Here is a 14,271-nt window from a genome sequence, read left to right as displayed (position 1 = left end):
GGTTTATCGTGAGTTGGTTCCATTTACTGTTTTCAGACTCAAATCTGGTATAAAAGTAGCTGTGTTCAGGGTGTGATTCATACACACAGTTTCCTGCTTTGAAGGCAGGCGCGCCCCTTCTGTGGCGCGAGATTTTTTTAAATAATTGATTCATCCGGGAAGTGTGTGTCACTGACCCGGGAAGCCTGTATTCTCCAAATTAATTATCTTTGAGTAATTGGCGATGAATTCATTCTGGAGCCAGTGCAGTTCATGTGGTGTCTGTGCACACACACACTGCCATTCGGGAGGAATTTCCAGGATTGTGAACCATCGGAACGGGAATATGTTTCCAAGTCAGGATGATGTGTGTCTCGGAGTGGAACGTAGAGATGGTCGTTGTTTCTCTGCATCTGCTGCCCTTGTGGTGCCAGGTGAGAGATTTCTTGCGTTTGGATGGAGCCGCGCGAAGGAAAATATAATCAATATCAGGAAGGGGATTTGAACCCACGCCTCCAGAGGAGACTGCGGCCTTAACGCAGCGCCTTAGACCGCTCGGCCATCCTGACTGCCGGCGACACAGTCTAAAACCTCTGCACAAATCGATTAGAGTTCCATCTTTCTTGTTATTCCATTTCAAACTCTGTCTCCGCATTGACTGATTGAGGGTGAACTGATCGCTTATTTCGAGGTTCACGGACCAAGGTGAAGGTAAGACTCAGAGTTCCACAGGTTTGAGGGGTGAATAGTCCAGCACCATTCCATATTCTTCATCCAAATTAGGTTCGAGTCCGGTCCCTTATAAATTTATAAATGTCTATTGAAATCTGGTGGAATCTCCTGAAAACTGAGCTCTCGCCTCTTAACTGATATCCACCGTTAGTTCCAAACAGCTTTTTCAGAATTACATTCCTTGTAACTTTATTCATTTAATTCTCACTCGTCTTAGTGTTTTTAGATCAGATATTCCACAATGTATGTTTCATGTGGATAAATTGTTAACATTCCAAACTAGAACAAAATGCTTTGTATCAATCGGCTAATTGAAATTCTGTGGCAGGAATTCTAATCTCCTCAGGAAGAGGTTTAATGCTGAGCTGAATGAACTGTTTTTGTTTACAGGGATGAAAGGTGATGTCACTGGGCTGGTAATCCAGAGGCCCGCGCTAATCTTTGGGGACACGGAGTAAATCCCACCACGGCAGCTGGTGAAATTCAAATTCACTGATTTAACACATAGGCCCATGGATAGAAAACTGAAACGGGAGCAGGCCATTCGGCCCAAACAATGCTGGAATTGAGAGCAAGCCTCAGAAATGGCGGCCTTGAAATTTGCGTCCATTATTTTCCATCTTCACAGAACAACAGAGAACATTTCACACAAAAGGAAAACTTCTGCTCAAGACGGATGATATTTGCAAACCGGGAACACATTTACACAACAGGGAAGAATTTGTCAGAACCACAGTGAAGATCTGTCAACGGGAGAGTCACAGTTCCAAACAGAGAGAACAGTTACACAGCAGAGAGCACAGTTACACAACACAACATACATTTCAATACAGGGCCTATCTTTGTGGAACAGAAAATCCCTTTTCATACTTAATCAGTTTCTCCATCTCAGTGTCTTGCCGGTTTGCTCGAATATTTTCTGTCTCTCATTGTGAGTGTCTCCTAATAGTCTTTTACTGCTTTTCTGTGTGTTTTTTCTCTGTCTGTTATATTCGGGGTGATGTTACGTATTATTATCCAGCCAGGGTGAGCTTCCCAGGGTTTTGTTTGTAATAAAAAGAGACAGTGAATAGATTCCTGGCTCGCGGGCAGCAGTAATAAGCAGGGAGGGGCTGACTTTGGGAGCAGAGTGGCGCAGCGGAAGCGTGCTGGGCCCATAACCCAGAGGTCGATGGATCGTAAACCATCCTCTGCTATCACCTACTCACTCCATCAAATAGAAACAGTGATGGTCTTAGTTTTCATTAATGAGTAGCCCAGAGCATTTGTCTCCATTTCCTGGACAGTTTATTCAGCCAACAGCGCGGGATCAATTCCCGGGTCAGTTGAGATTGATCATGAAGGCTCCGCCTTCTCAGTCTTGCTCCTCTCCTGAGGTGTGAATCCTCTGGTTAAATCACAGCCAGTCAGCTCTCCCCATTGATGGCTCCCAGAAACAACTGGGACTGTGAACCTTGCTCGAACTTGACCGACACTGGACAAATCATATCCCTCACACATTGTTCAAATAGAGAAATTTATTAAAAATAACTAAGCATGCGAATCGGATCATCCCTAAAATTTCATTTGTATCCCAGATTTGGAATTTGTCATTTCAGGAACAATCGCAAACAACCAAAATCCAAAGAGCGACACAGAAAAGCTCCGTGACTGGGACACACAGCTCTCTACTGGGAGGTCAGACTCTCTCCTGTTGCTCCACGAACTCACAGCACTTGCTCTGTTTTACATCAGGGTCATGTTCGGTGAATTCAAAACCAACCCGGGAGCAGAGAGGTGAACTGTCTCTCTCTTTACTTTCTCTGGATTTACATCAAATGGAAAAGTAACAACGAATCAAGAGAAAGCAGAAAGGCAGCGTTATCCTGCGGGAGAAATGTGTTCTTTGTTACGGATGTTAAAACACAAGAAGTGGTTTGGGGAGCAGCTGCTGCATGACGAGGTGGCCGAGTGGTTAAGGCGATGGACTGCTAATCCATTGTGCTCTGCACGCGTGGGTTCGAATCCCATCCTCGTCGGTGGTGTATTTGTTCTGTCTCCTTATTGCCGGGGAACTGATGATTCGCTCAGTGTTTTGAGTTTCACGGAACCAAGATGAAGTTTGGACACACAGGATTGAGGGGTGAATGTTCCAGAACAATTCCACATTCCCATATTTCTAATCCCATGAGAAACTGGAGGTGACGATCGATTCAAATCAGGACCCCAGTTTTGGACAGGAGTTTGCCACCAGGTAAACATGTGGTTTCAGAAGATCCAAAGCAGACTCCAGCTTCATTTGCGGCCCGAATGGCAGATTTTGTCTTTCCAGAATCGGCAGCTCAGCCATGAAAATTAGCGCCGTATTAGCGGGATTGGCCATGCTAAATAGTCCCTCAGTGTCAGGGGGATTAGCACGGTAAATATGTGGGGTTATGAGGATACAGGCTGGGTGGGATTGTTGTCGGTGCGGGACCGACGGAAGTTCCGTAATTAAAACCAATGCAAATAACGATTACTTACTCAGAGCGGGCGATGGTGGTATTGTGGTGAGTGTACCTGCCTTCTAAACTGTTGACTCCGGCTCGATTCCCGGCTATTGCATTGATAATTTATTTAGAACCTGATCGCGGCCTCTTGGACTTTAAACGGAGTGAACAAAAAAAAAGAGGCAGGCGCGCTGGAGTTGTTTCAGAGTAACTGAGACAGGCACAAGAGTGGGTTGGAGATGGGAGGATATAGGAAATTGTTTTAAATAAGGTTCATTAGCATTGGGACGACCCTGGTAATGGAAAAGGATATGGGATGATAATAATGTTTTTTCTCTTTTCATTCACAGGTTTAAGTCGGTCCACCTCGTGTCCAACGAGGGGCATACACGCGATGGGTCGTACTGGGGCTGCTCTTGGTTGTTCGAGATTGGCCTAGTGCTTCATGTCGTTAGTGTGTGCCTAAACTGGACCAGATACTGGGCAAGATGACAGCTCAATGACTGTCGCTGATTGCTGTGCAGACACATGGATTTGGGCCGGTGTCTGTGGGAGTTTGCACATTCTCCCCGTCCTTGAGTGGGTTTTCTCCGGGTGCTCCGGTTTTCTCCCACAGCCCAAAGATGTGCTGTTAGGCTGATTGGCAGTAATAAATTGTCCCTAAGTTAGTTTCCCTCAATGTGGATGGCCATAAAAACAATAGATAGGGGTCATGGGTGGAGGGGGGAACTGGTAGTATTAAAATGGCGGCGCGGGTTCGTTGGGCCGAAGGGCCTGTTTCCGGGGCTGTTTTTGTTCTTTGTTCTTAAAATAAGGGCTGCTTGAGCGTTGTGAGCGATGGTGGTATAGTGGTGAGCATAGCTACCTTCCAAGCAGTTGACCCGGGTTTGATTCCCGGCTATCGCATTGATAATTTATTTACAACTTTATCCACTTCCGCCTGTGTTTTCAACCGAGTGGACAAAACCAGGGCGAGCGCAACAGTTTACGATAATGAAATACAATAGAGATTTGTCTTTTTCTTTTTATTCGGAACTAATTTGTTTGTAATGAAAAATTACTGAGATACAAAAACAAGTCTCTGACCCAGTAAGTGAGTTCTCCGCCAGAGACAAAGATACAAAAGTAAAGGAACAAATTTCAGCTCACACACTGAGCTCTGTACAATAACGGTGCCTGATGAAGTTAGTATGAACGCTACTGAGGTGATTATATTAGCTAAACAACCCGTGGAGCTGCGATGGCCGAGTGGTTAAGGCGTTGGATTAGAAATCCAATGGGGTTTCCCCGCGCAGGTTCGAGTCCTGCTCGCAGCGATTATCACTGAAAGTGTTTGCTTCCGGCACCCCAGAGCCGGAAATCCTTCTGGTATTTTGGTGCCAAGTATGTGGATCACCATCATGCTTTCAGCTCCATGGCTCCGGGCCGAGTGCAGGAAGGTGAGCTTGAAGAGGACACCTAGGTGTCCCTCGGGCTGGCATGGACAAGGTACGCCGAATGATTCAGTGCTGTTCCCTTTCTCTGGTTCCATGAGGGAAATCATAATGTGAGCAGATTGAAAACAGGAGCACAAGGACAAAACAAGGTCTCATTTCAGAGGAAGATTCTTGTGGAATGACACACACAGCATAAGAAATAAATTTCATCAGAATACACTGAATGATCATTTCAAAATGCTGCTTGGATGATATGACATCGTGTTCATTCAAACACATTGCTGCGAGCTGGTCATTATTGGGCGTTAGGAACTCCTGGTTATAGCAGATTGGGAATGGAAGGAGCAGCTTCACATCTGCACATTGACAGGTCAAACTGTGTCTCAGATTGACAGCTCCCAGGACAGGTTTTCCTCTCCTCTCGCTCTGTGCTGTGGATTCTCGGGGATGAGTTGGAGTTTCCCAGCTCAGTAACTGTGAAAGCCTCTGAGGCCGGCGATGCTCACAGTGTCTGTTCCCCAGATTCAGGGGGCTGCAGCCAATCAGAGCTGTGCCTGGGTTAACCCAGAACTGGTTCAAATGGTGATATTGTTCACAAGCTGAATTCTATTTGATCAGATATAGATACAGATTGTGTGCACTCAGTCACTAAACAACAAGATCCCGCCTTCATATAGAGTTGATGAGAGGGGATGGAGGGATAGAGTGAGTTAGAGCAGTGAGACACAGATCTGTTCTATTAATATGCCCCTTTCTGTTGCAAACTTGTTCCCTGTTGTGTAAAAGAGATTCTCCGTGAGGATTTTTATTGTCTGTAAATTTTTGCATGTTGTGTTAAGATGTTCCCTCTTCTGGTGTAATACTCCGGTTGCATACAAAATCCATTTAGCACAGATCGAGGTTTTATGTATAGAACATAGAACACTGCAGCACAAACAGGCCCTTCGGCCCACAAGTTGCGCAAATCACATCTACATCTACCAAGCCATAGAACTTTCTGTAACTTCCAAACACATTAGATCCCGTATACTCATCCAGAAGTCATTTAAAAGACCCCAGCGAGTTCGCCTCTACCACCGCCGCCGGCAGCCGATTCCACTCACTCTCCACCCTCTGAGTGAAAAACTTTCCCCCTGCATCTCCTCTGTATTTGCTTCCCAGCACCTTAAACCTGTGTCCGCTCGTAGCGACCATTTCAGCCCTGGGAAATAGCCCACGAGAATCCACCCTATCTATTCCTCTCAGCATTTTATAAACGTCTATCAGGTCGCCTCTCAACCTTCGTCTCTCCAGGGAGAAGAGACCTTGCTCCCTCAACCGAACTTCATAAGGCATGCCTCCCAATCCAGGCAACATCCTTGTAAATCTCCTCTGCACCCTCTCTATAGCTTCCACATCCTTTCTGTAGTGAGGCGACCCGAACTGCGCACAGTACTCCAAGTGGGGTCTGACAAGGGTCTTATAAAGTTGCAGCATTACCTCCCGAGTCCTAAACTCAATCCCTCGATTGATGAAGGCCAGTGCACCATACGCCTTCTTGACCACATCCTCCACCTGCCAGGCCGATTTAAGAGTCCTGTGGACCCGGACCCCAAGATCCTTCTGCTCTTCAACTCAGCCAAGACTCCTACCCTTGATATTGTACTCCTGCATCCCATTGGTCTTGCCAAAATGGACCACTACATATTTATCCGTGTTGAAGTCCATCTGCCACTTCTCCGCCCAGTCCTGCACCCTATCTATGTCCCGCTGCAACTTCTGACATCCCTCCAGACTGTCCACAACACCACTAACCTTCGCATCGTCGGCGAACTTACTAACCCATCCCTTCACTTCCTCATCCAGGTCATTTATGAAAATGACAAACAGCAAGGGTCCTAGAACAGTTTTTGGGGGAAAGGGGAAGCCAAATAACAGTTTATGTACTCCAGGTAAAAGTCACAACTGCTTCATAGTTACCGTTTAGTTGTTCTATCGTCACTGTGAACAGGAGTAGCAGAGAACGCTTTCGATCCATCGATCCTTCGGTTATAGGCCCAGAACGCTTCTGCTGCACCAGTCTGCTACGGCAAAGGCTTGACTTGCTCCCAATGAATGTAGTCAGGCAGATTTTCACTCCTGTATCGTTTAATCGGAACATCAGTGTGAGGAGGTATCACTGCATCACACCGAGATTACAATAGACAGAGAAAAACACACAACAGCAGCGTGAGAGATTGCTTGGACACATGGAACGATTTAAGCCATTTGACTGTGTTCGGAATTCCCTGAGAAAATAATGGAAACCTGGGTTTGATGAACTTACAGCATTGGGTTTATTACAAATGTTTTCTCTTTAACTGCAAGATGATGAAAATACCTGGATCATCTCAACAAATAGTCGAGATATTTGTGGGGAGTCTCGAAATGTTTCCATCTTTGGAGATTATCCACTGTGAAGGGAAAGGCAAAAATGGATCTTGCGACGGGCACAATTGCAAACACCAGTGGAAAAGAACCAAGGCTCCGCTGGGATTTGAACCCAGGATCGCCTGCTTACTAGGCAGGCGCTTTAACCAACTAAGCCACAGAGCCTGCCACAGCAACGGGTGGGCTCAGCGAAATGCTGGAAATAAGTTCCAGATCTGGTGGTATTTGTGAAAAAGGAGATACTGCCAGAATTGGAAGGTACCTGTGAACTATCCGACTAAATATTGAACGGTTTAACGTGAGCTGGGTCCACTTACTGTTTTCAGACACACATTTGGTGTAAAATTAGAGATGTGATTCACACACACAGTTTTCTGCTCTAAAGGCAGCTGTGTTCCTTCTGTCGCACGAAGTGATTTTAAAAAGAAAATACTTTATTCATACGGGGTATGTGTGTCACTGGCCCGGGAAGCATTTATTGCCCAAATTAATTGTCTTTGGGTAATTGGCGATGAATTCATTCTGGAGACACTGCAGTCCATGTGGTGTATGTACACATAGACTGCTGTTCGGGAGGGAGTTCCGGGATTGTGAGCCCGCCATGGGAACGGTGATATGTTTCCAAGTCCGGATGATGTGTGTCTCGGGGTGGAAATTACAGGTGGTCATTGTTCCTCTGCATCTGCTGCCCTTGTGCTGAGAGATTTCTTGGGTTTGGATGGTTCCTCGCGAAGGAAAAAAAAAGTGTCTGAAGTGGGATTTGAGCCCAGGCCCCGAAAGAAAACTGCGACCAGAACACAGCATCTTAAACAGATCGGCTATCCGGGCGACATAAGCCAAGGTTCCAAATCTGTGCACAAATCGAATTGAATTCCATCTTTGCAGCATTTATATTTCAAACTCGATGCGTTTTTTTCCCCAATTTTTGAACCCCAGCCAGAGGCCTGTATCTGAGTCCCATCCTTCCCCAAGCCGCCGGGGGGTGAGGAGCTTCTCATTGCTGCATTGCTCTGTTTGCTCAAATCAACAAAGACCCAATTCCCGCCCTTCCTGTTCCTTACAGGAAGGTGTTGAGAGTGTCAGATCTGAGCAATGTGAAGTATCCAATTGGAGAGTTACATCCTGGCGACAGGAATATCTCTCCACAGCTGCTTTCGGAGCTGCTGAATATTTCCAGCATTTCCTCTTTCTGATTTTGTGTCTTCATTACAGGAGTTCATTTACTGACAACCCAAAACTTGTCTCTCGGGCCCAGCTCCAGACACAGCTTTTCTGTGATCTTCAAACTGACAAGTTCACTCTTCACTTTCCTACACACATGCTTTAAAATCGGCTGGTCTCACACTCAGCACCCTGCGGCATCGCCTTCAAACCTCACCCCACCCTTCAACCGTCCACCAGGGCCTCAGAGGTACAAGTACTTCTTAGGAATTGACAAAGGCAAGGGGATTACTGTGTTTGTGAGGGCATTTAAAAGGTTAATCCATATTCACAAAGAGACTGATTATGCGAGAATCTCTCTCTTTCTCTCTCTCCCTCTCTCTCTCTCTCTCACACACACATACACACACGCACACACACACACACACACACACACCACCACCACCACCGCGGTAAATGGTGAAACGTCTCATCAATAAAAAAAGATATCTGGAATTAAAAGTCTAATGACCATGAATCGAGTGTCTTAAAATAACACAGCTGGTTCACTAATATCCTTTAAGGAATGATTTTTTCCCTGGTCTGGATCTAAATGTGGCCCCCGACACACAGCAACTTTGGTGACTCTAAGCTTCCCTCTGAGGTGACCTGTCATCCGCTCAGTTCAAGGGCAATTTAGGATGGGCAATAATTGCGGGCCCAGCCAGCGACACCCACATCTCAGGAATGAATGAAGAAATTAATCGGAGATTTCAAATGAGGGGATATAGAAAGTCAGTTGCATTTCCAAAGATTGTCAGATACAGAATGAATTCTGAAACGATGTTTTAGTTCCGGAAGTTGCCTTGTACAGGCACAGTTTAACTGATAGAATCAGAAAGATCCCAATTCTTATTGAACGGCAGATAATGCAAAACACAGTCGGAATACAGACAGATGCACCCGAGAAAGAATTCCTGTGTGTCACTGGCCCGGAAAGCATTTGTTGCCCAAAATTAATTATTTTCGAGATATTTTTTCAGGGAATTCATTCTTGAGCCACTGCAGTCCATGTGGTGTCTGTACTGATACATTGCTTTTCGGGAAGGAGTTCCACGATGGTCAGCCAGCCGCAGAACCGGTGATATATTTCAGAGACAGGATGGGATGTGTCTCGGAATGGAACTTGCCGGAGGTCGCTGTTCCTGAGCCCCTGCAACCATTGTCATTCCGGGGGAGATATTTCGCGGGTGTGGATTGTGTCTGGAACAGGGAGGGTAAAAATGTCAGCAGTGGGACTAGAACCCACACCTCCAGAGAAGATTGCGACTTAAACACAGCGCCTTAAACCACTCGGCCATCCTGACGACCTGAGGCAGGCTATGAATCCGCACAAGTCGATTTGAATTCCATCTTCATTGTCATTCCAATAAAAACTCGATGTGCTCTTTCCCCCATTTTTGAACCCAACCTGGAGTCCTGTCTCTCAGTCCCATCCTCCCCCAAGCCGCCAGGGGGTGAGGAGCTTCTCATTGCTGCATTGCTCTGTTTGCTCAAATCAACAAAGACCCAATTCCCGCCCTTCCTGTTCCTTACAGGAAGGTGTTGAGAGTGTCAGATCTGAGCAACGTGAAGTATCCAATTGGAGAGTTACATCCTGGCGACAGGAATATCTCTCCACAGCTGCTTTCGGAGCTGCTGAATATTTGCAGGATTTTCTGTTTCTGATTTTGTTCCTTCATTACAGGAGTTCATTTACTGACAACACAAAACTTGTCTCCAGTGCGCAGCTCCAGACACAGCTTTTCTGTGATCTTCTCACAGGCAAGTTCACTCTTCAGTTTCCGACACACATTCTTTAAAATCGACTTTTTCACACTCAGCATCCTGAGGCATTGGCTTCAAACATCACCCACCCATTACTGCGCACCCCCCCCCCTCCACCCACTCCCAGGGTCACAGGGGTACAAGGGTTTTTCAATTAGAGTTCAGAGGTGCAAGGGGCTCACTGTGCTTGTGAGGGAATAGAAGGGATTAATCCACAATCACAAACAGACTGAAAATGACTTCATCTCTCTCTTACACACACACTCACATGCATCCTCACACATCCACCACACGGCAGATGCTGAAATTCGGGATCAATAAAAATGCCTGGAATTAATGATCTTGAGTCGATTGTCGGAGAAAAAAGAAACAGCTGATTAACTGATTTTTTTTGCGGACGGAATTCTTACCCTGTCTGGCCTGGATGTTGTTCCGGATCAACAGCAGTGTGTTTGACTCTGAGCTACCCTCAAAGTACAGGTCTCTAGGGACCCTTGTTCGAATCCCAACACAGCAGCTGGTGGGGTTTGAATTTAATACAAAATATGTGGAATGAAGATCCTATTTATGCTTTCATCCATTGTCAATCACGGGCATAACCATCTGGTTCACCAAACCCCTTTGTGGAACGAAATTTGACGTCCTTTCCGGTTTGGCCTCCGTGTGACTCCAGAGTAACAGCAATGTGGTTGACTCTCAACTGCACTCGGGCAACTATGATTGGGCAATAAATGCTGGCCAGCCAGTGACGCCCATAAATGAATATAAAAATTATATAATTGCGTATTAACCTGCATATTTTATTTTTGGAATAATAATCGAATTCAAGTGAACCTGCCGTGACCCCTCTCTGAGGCAGCATTTCCTTTATGCTGCTGTTGCTTCTTTTAGCGATTACCTCCAATACAAGGGTCATGGGTGGAGAGGAGACTCATAATGTTAAAATGGCGGCGCGGGCTCGTTGGGCCGAAGGGCCTGTTTCCCGTGCTGTGTTGTCCTTTGTTCTTTGTTCCTCAGAACCTTCTCTTCTCCAAGTAGATCAGTCGCAGTGTGTCAAACCATTCTCAATAAATAAAATTCTTCATCAATTGAACTATTCTGGTGAAACATTTCTGCCACCTTCTGAATTCTTTTATAATATTCTTATAAATTGCTCTGTAGAAAATGGAAACAGTATCCACTTGAAACTGAACCCAATTTAAATGTAGGTTTAACATAGCTTCTGTTATTTTGTCCTCAGTACCCCATTGATTAAAAAAAAGACGCAGAGCACCGTCTGATTTATTATGATCACTCTCCTCACCGTCCTGTGTACAGTTCTGGTCACCCTATTAGAGAAAGGATATTATTCAACTAGAAAGAGTGCAGAAAAAAATGACTAGAATGCTACCAAGACTTGATGATTTGAGTTACAAGAAGAGACTGGATAGGCAAGGAATTTTTCTCTGGACTTAGGGGTGATCTTCTTGAGGTCTACAAAATAATAAGGATCATTGATCAGCGAGACAGTCCATATCTTTTCGAAATTGTAGGGGAGTCTAAAACTGGAGGTATACGTTTAAGCTGAGAGGGGTGAGATACAAAAGGGTGCAGAGGGGAATTTTTATTTTTTACGGATGGTGATTGTCTCGAACAAGCTGCCAGAGGTAGTAGTAAAAGTGAGTATAACTTTATTTTTTAAAAGCGTTTGGACAGTTACATGTGTCAGATGACTATCGAGGGATATGGGCCAAACGCGGGCAATTGGGACTAGCTTAGTGGGTAAAAAATGACGAGTTGGGCTGAAGGGCCTTTTTTCATGCTGTAAACCTCTATGATCATCCCTGTCAACTTGGAACTTGGAAGATATATGTACATATTTGCCTCTTTAGAACTGTACCATGTAGTTTATGTTTTGAACCTGGGTTCTTCAAAACGAATCAATTCACATTTTGATGCATTTATTTTAATCTGCCTGATTAAAAATTTCCGTGCTTTTGGAAGTTTATGTAAACCGCATGAACAGTATTATCTTTAGCAAGACTCTCGGTTACAATTTCAAAATACCCAAGACAGTTCAAAAAACATTGTTACCTTAATAAATCGGAAGTTGGAAAGTTATTTCCAGTCTCTTCGCAATTACACTGATCATGTCTTTCAGTATCCTCAGATGCATGGCACCCAGTCCTAGCGTGGAATCAAACACGGGTAGCCTCTCCATACCTCCTCTTCATTGAGTTAATTACCTCTGGAGTGGAATAACGAACAGTTTCACAAAGATTCACTTCCTGCTCAGTGGAACGCCCGAGACATAGTGAAAATATAATCAATTCAAAAGCAAACTGTGACCCCTCCTCCCCCTCCCGCCCACCTCCCCCACCGCCCCCGCACCTCCTCCCCCCACAGCATTGTCAGACCTCAATTCCTTTCTGACCAAAACACAACTGAACACACGATGCAAGAATCCCTGACGCAACAAGCAATGGACAGCCCTGATTGATTCATTGGGATAAGTTTCCAGTCTGGTTCCGTGGGTTAACATTCTTGAAAACTTTTGATTTGCAGCATTAAGAAAATTGTCGGGATGTGTTGCTGGATTTCAAACCTGATCTGAAGACATGCATATACCGCCATCGAAAACGCAACCTGTTGTTTTTTCCAAATAAACAACCAACATTTGGAACCAGAACTGGCAACAAGTGAGGGGTCGTCCGGGATTTGAAACTGGGACCTCTCGCAATTCCAAGCAGTGTAACCGCCGAAGCGAGAATCATACCACTAGACTAACAAGCCATCGGTGCGTAAATTCTTCAGCGAATAAACTTCTATTAGCTAGCTATCCTTTCAGGCTGTCATTTGAAAGGAACATTGAAGAAAAACACAGCAGATTCAGGGGGAAATGCGATCCTTTTTGTCTTAGACCATGAATATTCAACAGGCTGTTCAATGTTGGGATTGTCGCTTCTCTCAGCGAAAGAAATTCCCATCACATCAGTTCAAGGATTGTTGTGAAGAACAGATTGAGCAAAGTATAGAAGACCAATACGGAAAAGTGTGAGGTGATTCACGTTGGTAAGAGTAACAGGAGTACAGAATATAGGGCTAATGGAAGTGTCGACAAGCAGAGAGATCTCGGTGTACATGTGCATAGATCCCTGAATGTTGGCACCCAGGTTGATATGGTTGTTAAGAAGGCGTACGGTGTGTTAGCTTTTATTGGTAGAGGGATTGAATTTCGGAGCCGTGAGGTCATGTTGCAACTGTACAAAACTCTGGTGCGGCCGCACTTGGAGTATTGCGTACAGTTCTGGTCGCCGCATTATAAGAAAGATGTGGAAGCATTGGAAAAGGTGCAGAGGAAGTTTACCAGGATGTTGCCTGGTATGGTGGGAAGGTCTTATGCGGAAAGGCTGAGGGACTTGAGGTTGTTTTCGCTAGAGGGAAGAAGGTTAAGAGGTGACCTGATTGAGGCATACAAGATGATCAGAGGATTGGATAGGGTGGACAGTGAGAGCCTTTTTCCTCGGATGGTGATGGCTAACACAAGGGGACATAGTTTTAAATTAAGGGGTGATAATTATAGGACAGATGTCAGAGGTAGGTTCTTTGCTCAGAGGGTAGTAAGGGCGTGGAATGCCCTGCCTGCAGCAGTTGTGGACTCGCCAACTTTAAGGGCGTTCAAATGATCAGTTGGATAGGGAAATGGATAATATTGGAATAGTTTAGGTTGGAGGGTCATTAGATTCGTTCCACCGGTCGGCACAACATCGAGGGCCGAAGGGCCTGTACTGCGCTGTAATGTTCTATACTCTATGGTTGTCCAGCTGGGGAAGACTGCACTCGCCTCGTTCCATTCTTACCCTTCTGGTCAGTGGCACAATATCACCCGCAATGGTCACTCTTCTCCCTCCTGTGTTGTTACCTCTCGAATCTTTGAAGGATCTAACCTTGGCTCCCTTCTATTTCTAGACCTCACCTCTCGGTGTCATAATCTGAAGATCAGTGTTAGTTTTCACACGTAAGCTGATAATACCCAGTTCCAGCTCACCATCAGCTCTCAGAACCAATCCCTCTTATTAAATTATTAGATTGCTTATCCAGCAGCTTGTACTCGATAAGCAGATAATTCCCCATTAAACAACTGGAAGGCCAAAGGTCCCACCACAAATTCCATTCCCAGTCAATGACTCCATCACTCTCCCTGGTCACTGTCGAGGCTGAAACAAACTCATATAACCTTGGCACATCATTACACCTGGAAATGAGATTCTGACCACACATCTGTTCCTGCACCAAGGCCA

The 14,271-nt window shown here is 45.3% G+C and overlaps 6 non-coding genes across 6 annotated transcripts; 3 read left to right on the top strand and 3 right to left on the bottom strand.

Moving 5' to 3' along the window:
* Positions 1-465: 465 nt before the first annotated feature.
* Positions 466-548, bottom strand: trnal-aag (transfer RNA leucine (anticodon AAG)). Its single transcript has one exon. It is a non-coding gene; the product is annotated as a tRNA-Leu (tRNA).
* A 2,099-nt stretch (positions 549-2,647) lies between these two features.
* Positions 2,648-2,729, top strand: trnas-gcu (transfer RNA serine (anticodon GCU)). The gene has a single exon. It is a non-coding gene; the product is annotated as a tRNA-Ser (tRNA).
* Positions 2,730-4,013: 1,284 nt separating this feature from the next.
* Positions 4,014-4,085, top strand: trnag-ucc (transfer RNA glycine (anticodon UCC)). Its single transcript has one exon. It is a non-coding gene; the product is annotated as a tRNA-Gly (tRNA).
* Positions 4,086-4,413: 328 nt separating this feature from the next.
* On the top strand, positions 4,414-4,495 carry trnas-aga (transfer RNA serine (anticodon AGA)). Its single transcript has one exon. It is a non-coding gene; the product is annotated as a tRNA-Ser (tRNA).
* Positions 4,496-7,115: 2,620 nt separating this feature from the next.
* trnat-agu (transfer RNA threonine (anticodon AGU)) lies at positions 7,116-7,189 on the bottom strand. Its single transcript has one exon. It is a non-coding gene; the product is annotated as a tRNA-Thr (tRNA).
* A 2,259-nt stretch (positions 7,190-9,448) lies between these two features.
* trnal-uaa (transfer RNA leucine (anticodon UAA)) lies at positions 9,449-9,531 on the bottom strand. The gene has a single exon. It is a non-coding gene; the product is annotated as a tRNA-Leu (tRNA).
* Positions 9,532-14,271: the final 4,740 nt, after the last annotated feature.

This window comes from Carcharhinus amblyrhynchos, unplaced genomic scaffold (assembly GCF_965287045.1).
Source record: "Carcharhinus amblyrhynchos unplaced genomic scaffold, sCarAmb.v2.hapA scaffold_42, whole genome shotgun sequence".
NCBI classification, from domain to species: domain Eukaryota; kingdom Metazoa; phylum Chordata; class Chondrichthyes; order Carcharhiniformes; family Carcharhinidae; genus Carcharhinus; species Carcharhinus amblyrhynchos.
This window is presented reverse-complemented; position numbering and strand designations above follow the sequence as displayed.